Raw genomic sequence first — 13,343 nt, forward strand, 5'->3', positions numbered from 1 at the left:
CTCAAATTTCTGTCATCCTTTCTCAGACGTGTGGCATGCTCTCCTTCCTATAACAACACAGTATTCAATCATCTATACTAGCAACTGAGCACATAGCTCATAGATTTGGGACCTGGTGGCTTGGTATGTTCATACAAGAGGCAACTGGAAAATTCCTGGCATCACCATTCCGTCTTGATCGGTAGACGTTATGAGGGCCAGCCTTGATAGGTGATCATAAAATCTATAGCTAGTTTGAGCACTCAAAAGGAACTCCTTTTTCGATTTGTTAAGCTTAATACTGTGTGTTTACTTGCTTAAATTGTCTCAGACCATGTGGCAGACCACGCCATACTGCTGACTCATGCTGTTCCTGAACGTGTTTAGCTACACAATCTTCTAGACAAGCATGAACCACTGCATTTGAAGAAGACAAATCCACCTTTGTTTCAGCGTGTTAAATATTCAATATATTTTTGTTGTTAAAGATTCAACCCGTTATCCAGGTCATAGGATTTGTCATTTCCAAAAGTTGAAGCAAAATATAATTAAGTCACATATGGGTCAACACTTGTTTTGCCCAGCTCTGTTTCTTCAGGACCGTACATCAAAGTAAAAATTCAGTTTCTTATTTTCCTATGTTTTGAAAGTTCCACAAAATAAATTGAGGCATCAAACCATGCTAGAGGTCCAACTATGCAGAACCTTTAGGCTGAAAATTAAAGCAATAACTACAGTGTTGAGCGTGCGTGGACACTGATGTTTTTGACAGTATACGAGGCTGGGGTGGTGTTTCTAGATTTAGAAGTGTCTCACATTAAAAACACTGTCAGATTGCCTGCACTGTTAAATGGGACCTCTGGTCTGCATTAACCCTTGGCACACACCACGCTGCGCAGGTAGAATGTGTCCGGACTAGGACGTTCTCGCCCTCCTTCCTCCTCACTCTCCTCACCTGATGAAAGGTTATCCAAATCTTCTGGGTTGAAGTTCCTTCGAATAAGGTAATCCTTCTCCTTTTTATGTAGAGGGGGCCTGCCGTGAGAGGAAGCCACAGTGACCGCTAGCTATAACAGCAGTCCTGTGGCCTCGTTCCCGCGAGCAGCCAGGAAGTAAAGGGAAAAAGCCAAACGGCAGAAAAAACCCTTTTTGTCCGTAGAGTTGTTCCGCTCGAAGGAGATCCAGCAATGGAAAGCGGTCCGGAGATGGTAGGAGTAACTGGTAGGTGGAAGATGGTTCAAGAACCAGGGGATCTTTGAGGCAGAGGTAAGGCTAACCACAAAGAAGGAGTGGAAAGGTAAAAGCCACTGGAGAGAGCGCCGGCCAAGCGGTTAGCGAAGTAGAAATGAGAAGGCAGCGAAACAATGAGATAAAAGGAAGGAAAGACGCCAGAAGGGTGTAAGAAAAGGAAAGCAGGAGTCGGCTAAAGGAAAAGCCGAAAGAGGAAAACAGCGTCTGACCCAAAGAAGAGCGAAGCGTAATCTAAGGGGGTTGCAATGCAACGGTAACCCGGAAGTAAACAGAATATATACTTCCGGGGCGGCCGTCAGGATGCAACAACTAGACCTGCACAGAGAGGAAACTAACCCTGCACTCTACCATGACAAAGCTGCCAACGCGGAAGTAAACCCCATCCGGCACGGTGGATGACGGAATGAGGCAGAGACAGAGCTGTGCTCAACACGTCTTTATTCTTCCTCGCTCATACCCACACTGCCCATTTCCTTTCCCGTCTTGTCTCGTCACTTCCCTCCCCACACCCCTAGACCTGCCCCTGCTCTGCCGGACTACAACTCACAGCACTACACCTCCCCCAATTTAAAAGACAACAAGATTTCAACAACACAGCTTTACCCCATCTCTTCAATAAGTCTGCAGGGTCTGGTTCGAGCCCTTTGTGGGCGAGAGTTTTCTGGACTCATCCTTTCTCAGGGATCATCCAGTCCCTCTTCCTCCTGGCTGGAGACATCTGATTCCTCTCCATCTCCTTGATATGATTCATCAGAGGAGTATTCCCTTTCATCTTCTTGTGCTCCTTATCGCGGCTCTTGACTGGTTCCCAACACTCTCTTAAAGTGTGAGGAGTTTCTCGTGATCTGACGTTAGTCTCCTTCTGCCGTGATGAGTGAGACTTTTTTCCCAGTGATGATGAGAGGATCCTCATGGAAGAACGTGTCCCCTTTGTTGGTCCTGGTTTGTCTCACAACCACCACGTCCCCCATCTCCAGAGTGGTCTTTTCTTCTGATTTGAGGTCCCGACTTCTTATCTCTCGATCTTCCTCCTGACGGTTAACAACCCTTTTGGGTTGAGTTAGTCGGGTGTGCCCGCTCTGCCCAAACATTACTTCTGCGGGGCACTTTCCTGTCTAGCTATGAGGGGTGCTCCTGTAGTCCAGGAATAGTTGATGAAGCACTTGATCATAGGGCTGTCTTGTCAGGTTGGATATTTGTAATTTCCGCTTGAGGTTGGCCATTAATCTTTCAATCATGCCATTGACCTAGGGCCACAGTGGTGCCACCATCATGTGCTTAACCCATGTATTCTGCAAAGTCACAGAAAAGACTGGCTCATGAATGGTGGTCCATTGTCCGGTTTTACCTGCAGAGGGACACCATATGCACTGAAGATCCTATCCAGCACCGTAATGACATGGTGCGCCGCTGTGGATGAGATTACTTGTGCCACAATTTATCTGGAATATTCATCCATTACTGCCACTACATATTTACCCCTTAAATCGGTCCAAAGACGTCTATGACAACCTCCCCCCACACTGCTTCAGATAGTGGGGACATGTTGAGTGATTCAGGATGCCTTGTAGGGGTGATGAGGCTGCACATGTGGCACTCTCTGAGCAGGTTTTCAAACATTCTGTCTAGCTGGGGGAACTGTACCTTCTGGCAAAGCATTTATTTTGTTGATACTATCCCTCGACGTCCTTCATGTGCAAGGTCTAGTACTCTTTTCCTGAGTTGGTTTGGTATGATGATCTTGTTCCCCTTTAGAAGTAGGCCCTCTTCTGACAGTGCTAGTTCATCTTTGTCTAGTAATAGGCTGTCTACGTCTTTCCTTGTTTAATCCGACTCTCCTTTGCTTCTCTCCTTGACTCGCTGCCATTTTCCTGACTTCAGCCCCTATGTTATTATGTGAAACAAAGTGTCTTCCTCTGCCATTTTTGTAAGTTCCTGGGGTTCTATGCCTTTCAGAACGGTCTGTTAAATGAGATACCTGATATATCGGTCCGCCATAGATGGTTCTGGGGTATGCTCTTGTCTGGAGTGTCGTGCTAAAAAGTCTCCCGGGTTGGCCTCCTGTCCCAGTTTGTGAACTATATGAAACAAATAGTCTTGTAATTGCAGGCCCATCGTGCAATGCGGGGTGGCATTTTTGCCTGTGGGTTTCCATAAAGGAACAGTAATGCTTGATGCTCTATAATGATTGTGAAGGGCTTTTCCGCATATGAACTAGTGGAAATGTTTGCAGGCCCATACAACCGCTAAACGTTCCTTTTCTGCTTGGGAATAGGCTTTTTCCGTTTGTGACAGACTTCTGCTCGCATATGAGACGATGTGTTTCTGTCCAGAGCCTCGGGACTCTTCTGTGCTAGTATGGCCCCTAGACATATCGGTCTTGCGTCGACCGTCAGTTCAATGTCTCTGTCCGCATCAAAGTAGGCCATGTTTTCTGCCCTCGCTATCCTGTCGCAAATGGTTATGAAGCTCTCTTGACATTCCTCTGACCATTGAAAATTGGGGTATGTTGCTTTGTCAGTGCCCTCAGGGGTTCACTTATCATCATGAAGTCCTTGATGTAATGAGCACAGTAACTCGCTAGGCCGAGGAATGATCAAAGTTCAGATGCATTTGTTGGTGCCAATGTCTCATTGAGCGTGTGTAACTTCTCTGGATCAGGTGTCATACCTTTTGCTGAGAAAATGTGACTGAAGAATCAGAGGGTGCCTTTCCTGAATTCACATTTCTCTCGATTTAATGTGAGGTTTGACACTTCCAAGGCCATGCATACTCGCGCTACGGTGTTGTCATGCTTTTCTGTTGTGATGCCAAAGACAAGGATATCGTTGCTATAATTAATAAAGTTTGGGATGTGTTTGATCACCTTGTGGCTTTCTGCCTGGAACATTTCGGCCCCCGATAAGACACCAAAGCTTAGCCTTTTGTTCCTGTACAACCCTAGATGGGTTGCAAATTTTGTAATGTACATGCTCTCCAGGCTTAAGAACAGCTAATGGTACCCTTTGTTAAAGTCCAATTTTGAGAAGACTTTTTAGTAAGTGAACCATGTCCGTGATGTGGGTGCTTAGGTGTCTTTCCCCGTTGATGGCCTCATTTGGTCTCCTCATGTCCACACACAGCCGAATGGAGTATGACCCTTTCTAGGGAACTGGCACAATCGAGGACACCCATGGTGTGGGCCATGCCACTGGTTAAATTATGTCCTAGCTTAACAATTTTTGTAGCTCTTCTTCTACTTGTCGTTGGATATTTACCGGGATTCCCTAGTAGTGCTGCGCCACTGGTCTTTCTTCAGGGTCAATGTGGAGCATAATTTGGCAATTCTTGAGTTTGCCAATCCCTTTGAATAAAGATGGGTAGATTTTATCTATCTTGTCCACGGTGGCGATATATTTATGGACCATGATCTTGTAGAGGATGTGAATATGGGTCATCTCAATTGCTGTTTTGATACTCATGATGCACCCTGACTCACTAGGGGTGGATGTCATGTGCACTGGGATGTCTCTGGTTTGTGTCTTGTAGCGGCAGTGTGCCTATACTTGCCCCAAGCATTTGAGTGGGGTCTTCGAGCCATAAGGGTATATGTCTACCTCTGCTGGGTGGAGGCCAGATGTGTGTGACAGTGCCCGATATACCTGCTCAATTGATGAGATTTACCGTTGCACCCTTGTCGATGACGAATTCCGTCTGTTTCTCATTCAACTGCATTAGTAGTGTGGAGCTATGCTTGGTCACGTTCTGATTTCCCAGCACTTAGAGGTATCCCTTTTTCCTTTGTTCCTCTTCAGAGGAGCTCCGTTTCGTGTTAGATGGGGATTGTTCCACTAGGTATCAGATGTGACATCTCGAGCGGCATTCCGGTCTTGTCGACGGGGTCCACTAATGTCTGTTTTCTCTTCCAGGTCGTTCCTCTTTCCTTTCTATTCAGTGTCTTTCCTCCCCGATCCGTGGTCTCTCCTCTCACCTTCCTTTCCTCGTATGATGGATGGCGTAGCCGGGTGAGAAGATTCTGCGGTTGTGACGGTGGGCCTTCTGTGCTGTCTGGTGGATGTGCCTCCATTGTTCCCCCGACCGAGACTCCTTGCTAGGCTGCATACCGATTTGAAGTGATTTTTTTCTCTGCAGTGCGAACAGCATTGTCCAATTGCAGGGCATGAGCCCTGATGTGGGTCCTCATAATGGCATCTATAGCAGAAGGGCTCGCCAGGCAGTCTGGAGGCTCCTGCTAGCTTGTGTATGCTTTTAGGCTCAAGCTACAGTGCCTGCCCTTTTTGACTCCTGAATGAGTTCACCTGTGAGTCGATGGCCATTTCCGCCCATGCTAGCATGAGTATTTCCTCCAAAGATCTGTCCTTCTGTAGTAATTTCCTCCTGAATGACTGCGATTCACATCCAGCAATGATCTGCGAGCGAAGCGCTTCAGTGTTTAAGTAATTTGCGAAATAATGCTTCATTTTGCTATGTAGTATCATCACAAAAGCATTAATCGTCTCCCCTTTAACTTGTTTCGTGTTGTGGAGGAGAGGCCTCTCGTAATCTACGTTGGCGTGGGGTGTAAAGTAGGTGGCCAGAGCTGTTTTGAAGCCCTGGATTGTGTCAATAGAGTCAGTCGGAAACTCATCAATTATATCTCAGTGTCTGGGCCCGCCGCTAGCTTTATTAGGCACTGTTGATGTGCGTCTTCTACTGGGTCAATTGCCCCTATATAGAGGTCAAAGTCCCTGACCCACCTGGCCCATCTTGGACACAAATTACTTGTGTCAGTGACATCAAATGCACCGGTTAGTTGTACTGCCAGGGAGTCTTCCACCCGGTGACTGCCTTGCTATTGGGGGGGTCATTGGCACAGTGGCCGGAATGTCCTGATCTGACTTGGTGGGGTCAACCCTCTTGATGATTCCTTAATGATGTCCTGATTTCCCTGTTTACAGTGGGTGGTATCCACTGGCGGTGGCGCCTGTGTAGGCACGATCACCGCTTATTAGCCAGGCCCTATGTGTGTCCTTGGGCCTTCACAGGTTTCCCCACTGGAATCTTCCAGCTCTGCCAGTTGGCGGAGTGTTTTGGGGCTCCTCGAGGCACGAGCACTGTTGCCTGGAGTGAGTAGAGCCCCGGGGTCCTGTGCTTCCTCTGAGCACCTCACACACACTGCCACAGCCCTCTAGCTTTGCAGAATTTCTACCAGCAAGGCGCTGCTTTCCCTTTCGTGGCTCCCCCGCTTCCGTAGCACTGCCGAGAGCTCCCTGCCTCGACCAATGTGCTTGTGCAGGAGAAGAAAGGGGACGTCGGCACGCACAGGCCATCATCCTCATCGCAAGTTGTCAGGTTGCCTGCGCTGTAAACCGGGACTTCTGGTCTGCATTAACCCTAGGCGCTGGGAGAATGAGGCAAAGACGGAGTTGTGCTCAACACGTCTTTATTCTTCCTCGCTCATACCCAGACTGCATGTTTCCTTCCCCATCTCCTCACTTACGGCCCCACGGCCCTAGTCCCGCCCTGCCCTCCCGGGCTACAACTCACAACACTACAACCACCTTTCTGTTCCATCATGTAATTTAGCCCCTTCCTTTCTGGCCTTGTACCTTGGTTCTTAACACGGGTATACCCAAACTATTAGCAGGGTCGGATTGGGCCATAAAATTGTCTCGGGCCCTAATGAATAAGTGAACCACAGTTGCAAATGGTTATTCATTCCTTTTTTGACACTGTTTGAGAAGTACCCAAGGGGGAGTTTTTATGAATGTGATGAAAATTGGGCATTTTAAATAATATTTATTCAGCAACACTGGTCAAAACCATTAGCTGCATAGTGAAGTTACTCATCAAACTGGCCCACATTGGCCAGAAAAGTGGTCCACTTTGACCATAAAAAAACTGGCCTGCCTCCAGCATTTTGCGTTTTTGGTTCAGCCATGGGCCTATTGCCCTATAGGCATGTCCAAGCCTGACTATTAGTCCTATAACCTATACAACTTTTAAAACGACAAAAAAAAAGTAAAAAATCGCCCTTATTGCCTGGGTTTCGCGGGTATTCATGTTTATTTTAGACATGAAAAAGGCACCCATTTCCTAAGGGAGGACGTTGAAAAATACCTAAAGACATGACATCCCCGTTGTTCCAAACGTGCATGACTTCATAATAATAAAAACGAGACTAAATGATGGAATAGAAATAGAAAAGACTATTTAATTGTGATGAGACATACATATCATCGACTTAAAGCTTCCCATTCATTTCTTTTTGGTTGTTTCATTTCTTGCCGATTTACCTGTATATTCAGACTGTACGGTCTACTGTCTGACCACATTTTCGATTGCCCGTTACAGTTATTAGGCTGCATGTTTGGTTTGGCAACCCTAATGACTATAAAAGATATAACCCACCTGCAATATAGCAATTTAGGTAGCAACTTTTTACCTAAAGGATTTGACGTGAATCGTTGTCACCAGTTCAGGCTCTGAAGCAGTGCCTTCAGTCTGAGGGTGGATGTTGGTGCTTATATGGCTAGCAGACTGAAAGCACAGTTCGTGTATTCTGGCACATTTCTGGTGATCAGGGTTGCCCCTGACAACCTTCTGAGAAGTGCTCTGGCCAGTGAAAAACTTTCTGCAGAGAAATGCCCTTTTCCTGGGGTCCTAGCAAATGCATGGAAAACATAGCAGCTTTGGCTGTTTTCTGCAACACAATGCCCTTGTCTTGGGGTCCTAGCAAATGCATGGAAAACATAGCAGGTTTGGCTGTTTTCTGCAGCACAATGCCCTTTTCTTAGGGTCCTAGCAAATGCATGGAAAACTTAGCAGCTTTGGCTATTATCTGCAGTAAAATTCCCTTTTCGTAGGGTCCTATCAAATGCATGGAAAACATAGCAGCTTTGGCTGTTTTCTGCAGCACAATGCTTTTTTCTTAGGGTCCTAGCAAATGCATGGAAAACTTAGCAGCAATGGCTGTTTTCTGCAGCAGAATGCCCTTTTCTTAGGGTCCTAGCAAATGCATGGAAAACGTAGCAGCTTTGGCTTTTTTCTGCAGCACAATGCCCTTTTCCTGGGGTCCTAGCAAATGCATGGAAAACTTGGCAGCTTTGGCGGTTTTCTGCAACACAATGCCCTTGTCTTGGGGTCCTAGAAAATGCATGGAAAACTTGGCAGCTTTGGCGGGTTTCTGCAACACAATGCCCTTGTCTAGGGGTTCTAGCAAATGTGTGGAAAACATAGCAGCTTTGGCTGTTTTCTGCAGCACAATGCCCTTTTCTTGGGGTCCAAGCAAATGCATAGAAAACTTAGCAGCTATGGCTGTTTTCTGCAGCAAAATGCCCTTTTCGTAGGGTCCTATCAAATGCATGGAAAACCTAGCAGCTTTGGCTGTTTTCTGCAGCACAACACCCTTTTCCTAGGGTCCTAGCAAGTGCATGGAAAACCTAGCAGCTTTGGCTGTTTTCTGCAGCACAATACCTTTTTCCTGGGGTCCTAGCAAATGCATGGAAAACATAGCAGCTTTGGCTCTTTCCTCCAGCAAAATGCCCTTTTGCTGGGATCCTAGCAAATGCATGGAAAACCTACCAACTTTGTCTCATTTCTACAGCACAATGCCCTTATCTTGAGGTCCTAGCAAATGCATCGAAAACTTAGCAGCTTTGGCTGTTATCTGCAGTAAAATGCCCTTTTCTTAGGGTCCTAGCAAATGCATGGAAAACTTAGCAGCAATGGCTGTTTTCTGCAGCAGAATGCCCTTTTCTTAGGGTCCTAGCAAATGCATGGAAAACGTAGCAGCTTTGGCGGATTTCTGCAACACAATGCCCTTTTCCTGGGGTCCTAGAAAATGCATGGAAAACTTGGCAGCTTTGGCGGGTTTCTGCAACACAATGCCCTTGTCTAGGGGTTCTAGCAAATGTGTGGAAAACATAGCAGCTTTGGCTGTTTTCTACAGCACAATGCCCTTTTCTTGGGGTCCAAGCAAATGCATAGAAAACTTAGCAGCTATGGCTGTTTTCTGCAGCACAATGCCCTTTTCTTAGGGTCCTAGCAAATGCATGGACAACTTAGCAGTTTTGGCTGTTATCTGCAGCAAAATGCCCTTTTCGTAGGGTCCTATCAAATGCATGGAAAACCTAGCAGCTTTGGCTGTTTTCTGCAGCACAACACCCTTTTCCTAGGGTCCTAGCAAGTGCATGGAAAACCTAGCAGCTTTGGCTGTTTTCTGCAGCACAATACCTTTTTCCTGGGGTCCTAGCAAATGCATGGAAAACATAGCAGCTTTGTCTCATTTCTACAGCACAATGCCCTTGTCTTGAGGTCCTAGCAAATGCATCGAAAACTTAGCAGCTTTGGCTGATTTCTGCAGCACAGTGCCCTTTTCTTAGGGTCCTAGCAAATGCATGGAAAGTTTACCAGCTTTGGCTGTTTTCTGCATCACAATGCCCTTTTCCTATGGTCCTAGCAAACGCATGGAAAAGCTAGCAGCTTTGGCTGTTTTCTGCAGCAAAATGCCCTTTTCCTGGGGTCCTGGCAAATGCGTGGAAAACATAGCAACTTTGGCCCTTTTCTACAGCACAATGCCCTTGTCTTGGGGTCCTAGCAAATGCGTGGAAAACGTAGCAGCTTTGGCTGTTTTCTGCAGCACAATGCTCAGGGGAGTTGCTAGGTCTGGAAAAGACCCGGGGCTATGCTGATGTTGGAACTGTTGGGACAGGGGGCTAGCTAGTCTTTTGGCTGTAGCTCCTGAGATTCTATCCGGGGCTACAACCAAAAGATCAGGGGCTATAGCCCCCTTAGCCCCCCCTAGCAACGCCCCTGACAATGCTCCTTTCTTGGGGTCCTAGCAAATGCATGGAAAACGTAGCAGCTATGGCTGTTTTCTGCAGCACAATGCCCTTTTCTTAGGGTCCGAGCAAATGCATGGAAATCTTAGCAGCCTTAGCGGTTTTCTGCAGCACAATGCCCTATTCCTAGGGTCCTAGCAGATGCATGGGAAACCTAGAAGCTTTGGCTGTTTTCTGCAGCACAGTGCCCTTTTCTTAGGGTCCTAGCAAATGCATGGAAAACGTAGCAGCTTTGGCTGTTTTCTGCAGCACAATGCCCTTTTCCTGGGGTCCTAGCAAATGCATGGAAATCTTGGTAGCTTTGGCGGTTTTCTGCAACACAATGCCCTGTCTTGGGGTCCTAGCAAATGCATGGAAAACTTAGCAGCTTTGTCTGTTTTCTGCAACACAGTGCCCTTTTCTTGGGGTCCAAGCAAATGCATAGAAAACTTAGCAGCTATGGCTGTTATCTGCAGCAAAATGCTCTTTTCATAGGGTCCTATCAAATGACTGGAAAACCTAGCAGCTTTGGCTGTTTTCTGCAGCACAATGCCCTTTCTTAGGGTCCTAGCAAATGCATGGAAAACCTAGCAGTTTTGGCTGTTTTCTGCAGCACAATACCTTTTTCCTGGGGTCCTAGCAAATGCATGGAAAGCTTGTCAGCTTTGGCTGTTTTCTGCAGCACAATGCCCTTTTCCTAGGGTCCTAGCAAATGCATGGAAAACCTAGCAGCTTTGGCTGTTTTCTGCAGCACAATACCCTTTTCCTGGGGTCCTAGCAAATGCATGGAAACCTAGCAGCTTTGGCTCTTTCCTCCAGCAAAATGCCCTTTTCCTGGGGTCCTAGCAAATGCATTGAAAACCTAGTAACTTTGTCTCATTTCTACAGCACAATGCCCTTGTCTTGGGGTCCTAGCAAATGCATGGAAAACTTGGCAGCTTTGGTTGTTTTCTGCAGCACAGTGCCCCTTTCTTGTGGTCCTAGCAAATGCATGGAAAACGTAGCAGCTATGGTTGTTTTCTGCAGCACAATGACCTTTTCTTAGGGTCCGAGCAAATGCATGGAGATCTTAGCAGCTTTGGCGGTTATCTACAGCAACATGCCCTTTTCCTAGGGTCCTGGCAAATGCATGGAAAACCTAGCAACTTTGCTCTTTTCTACAGCACAATGCCCTTGGCTTGGGGTCCTAGCAAATGCGTGGAACACTTGGCAGCTTTGGTTGTTTTCTGCAGCACAGTGCCCCTTTCTTGGGGTCCTAGCAAATGCATGGAAAACGTAGCAGCTATGGTTGTTTTCTGCAGCACAATGACCTTTTCTTAGGGTCCGAGCAAATGCATGGAAATCTTAGCAGCTTTGGCTGTTTTCTGCAGCACAATGCCCTATTCCTAGGGTCCTAGCAAATGCATGAGAAACCTAGCAGCTTTGTAGGTTTTCTACAGCACAGTGCCCTTTTCTTTGGGTCCTAGCAAATGCATGGAAAACTTAGCAGCTTTGGACGTTTTCTACAGCACAGTGCCCTTTTCTTAGGGTCCTAGCAAATGCATGGAAAACTTAGCAGCTTTGGCTGTTATCTGCAGCACAGTGCCCTTTTCTTAGGGTCCTAGCAAACACATGAAAAGCTTAGCAGCTTTGGCTGTTTTCTGCAGCACAGTGCCCTTTTCCTAGGGTCCTAGAAAATGCATGGAAAACCTAGCAGCTTTGGCTGTTTTCTGCAGCACAATACCCTTTTCCTGGGGTCCTAGCAAATGCATGGAAACCTAGCAGCTTTGGCTCTTTCCTCCAGCAAAATGCCCTTTTCCTGGGGTCCTAGCAAATGCATTGAAAACCTAGTAACTTTGTCTCATTTCTACAGCACAATGCCCTTGTCTTGGGGTCCTAGCAAATGCATGGAAAACTTGGCAGCTTTGGTTGTTTTCTGCAGCACAGTGCCCCTTTCTTGTGGTCCTAGCAAATGCATGGAAAACGTAGCAGCTATGGTTGTTTTCTGCAGCACAATGACCTTTTCTTAGGGTCCGAGCAAATGCATGGAAATCTTAGCAGCTTTGGCGGTTATCTACAGCAACATGCCCTTTTCCTAGGGTCCTGGCAAATGCATGGAAAACCTAGCAACTTTGCTCATTTCTACAGCACAATGCCCTTGTCTTGGGGTCCTAGCAAATGCATGGAAAACTTGGCAGCTTTGGTTGTTTTCTGCAGCACAGTGCCCCTTTCTTGGGGTCCTAGCAAATGCATGGAAAATGTAGCAGCTATGGCTGTTATCTGCAGCACAGTGCCCTTTCCTTAGGGTCCTAGCAAATGCATGGAAAACCTAGCAGTTTTGGCTGTTTTCTGCAGCACAGTGCCCTTTTCTTAGGGTCCTAGCAAACACATGGAAAGCTTAGCAGCTTTGGCTGTTTTCTGCAGCACAGTGCCCTTTTCCTAGGGTCCTAGAAAATGCATGGAAAACCTTGCAGCTTTGACTATCTGCAGCACAATGCCCTTTTCTTAGGGTCCTAGCAAATGCATGGAAAACTTGGCAGCTTTGGCGGTTTCCTGCAGCAACATGCCCTTTTCTTAGGGTCCTAGCAAATGCATGGAAAACTTAGCAGCAACGGCTGTTTTCTGCAGCAGAATGCCATTTTCTTAGGGTCCTAGAAAATGCATGGAAAACGTAGCAGCTTTGGCACTTTTCTGCAGCACAGTGCCCTTTTCCTGGGGTCCTAGCAAATGCATTGAAAACCTAGCAACTTTGTCTCATTTCTACAGCAAAATGCCCTTGTCTTGGGGTCCTAGCAAATGCATGGAAAACTTAGCAGCTTTGGCGGTTATCTGCAGCAACATGCCCTTTCCTAGGGTCCTGGCAAATGCATGGAAAACCTAGCAACTTTGACCTTTCTACAGCACAATGCCCTTGGCTTGGGGTCCTAGCAAATGCGTGGAACACTTGGCAGCTATGGTTGTTTTCTGCAGCACAATAACCTTTTCTTAGGGTCCGAGCAAATGCATGGAAATCTTAGCAGCTTTGGCTGTTTTCTGCAGCACAATGCCCTTTTCCTGGGGTCCTATCAAATGCATGGAAATCTTGGTAGCTTTGGCGGTTTCCTGCAACACAGTGCCCTTTTCTTGGGGTCCAAGCAAATGCATAGAAAACTTAGCAGCTATGGCCGTTATCTGCAGCAAAATGCCCTTTTCATAGGGTCCTAGCAAATGCATGGAAAATCTAGCAGCTTTGGCTGTTTTCTGCAGCACAATACCTTTTTCCTGGGGTCCTAGCAAATGCATGGAAAACCTAGCAGCTTTGGCTCTTTCCTCCAGCAAAATGCCCTTTTCCTG

General features: G+C 46.8%; 1 protein-coding gene and 1 long non-coding RNA gene across 3 annotated transcripts in view; one reads left to right on the forward strand and one right to left on the reverse strand.

Annotated features, from left to right (window-relative positions):
* Positions 1-13,343, forward strand: part of LMNTD1 (lamin tail domain containing 1) — a 2,112,860-nt gene that overhangs the window by 208,255 nt on the left and 1,891,262 nt on the right. The window lies entirely within an intron of this gene.
* The window catches only part of LOC138513536 (uncharacterized), a 539,144-nt gene that overhangs the window by 97,567 nt on the left and 428,234 nt on the right, over positions 1-13,343 (reverse strand). The gene's annotated exons all lie outside the window — the stretch shown is intronic.

Source organism: Ambystoma mexicanum, chromosome 12 (genome assembly GCF_040938575.1).
Source record: "Ambystoma mexicanum isolate Mex_15411 chromosome 12, UKY_AmexF1_1, whole genome shotgun sequence".
NCBI lineage: Eukaryota > Metazoa > Chordata > Amphibia > Caudata > Ambystomatidae > Ambystoma > Ambystoma mexicanum.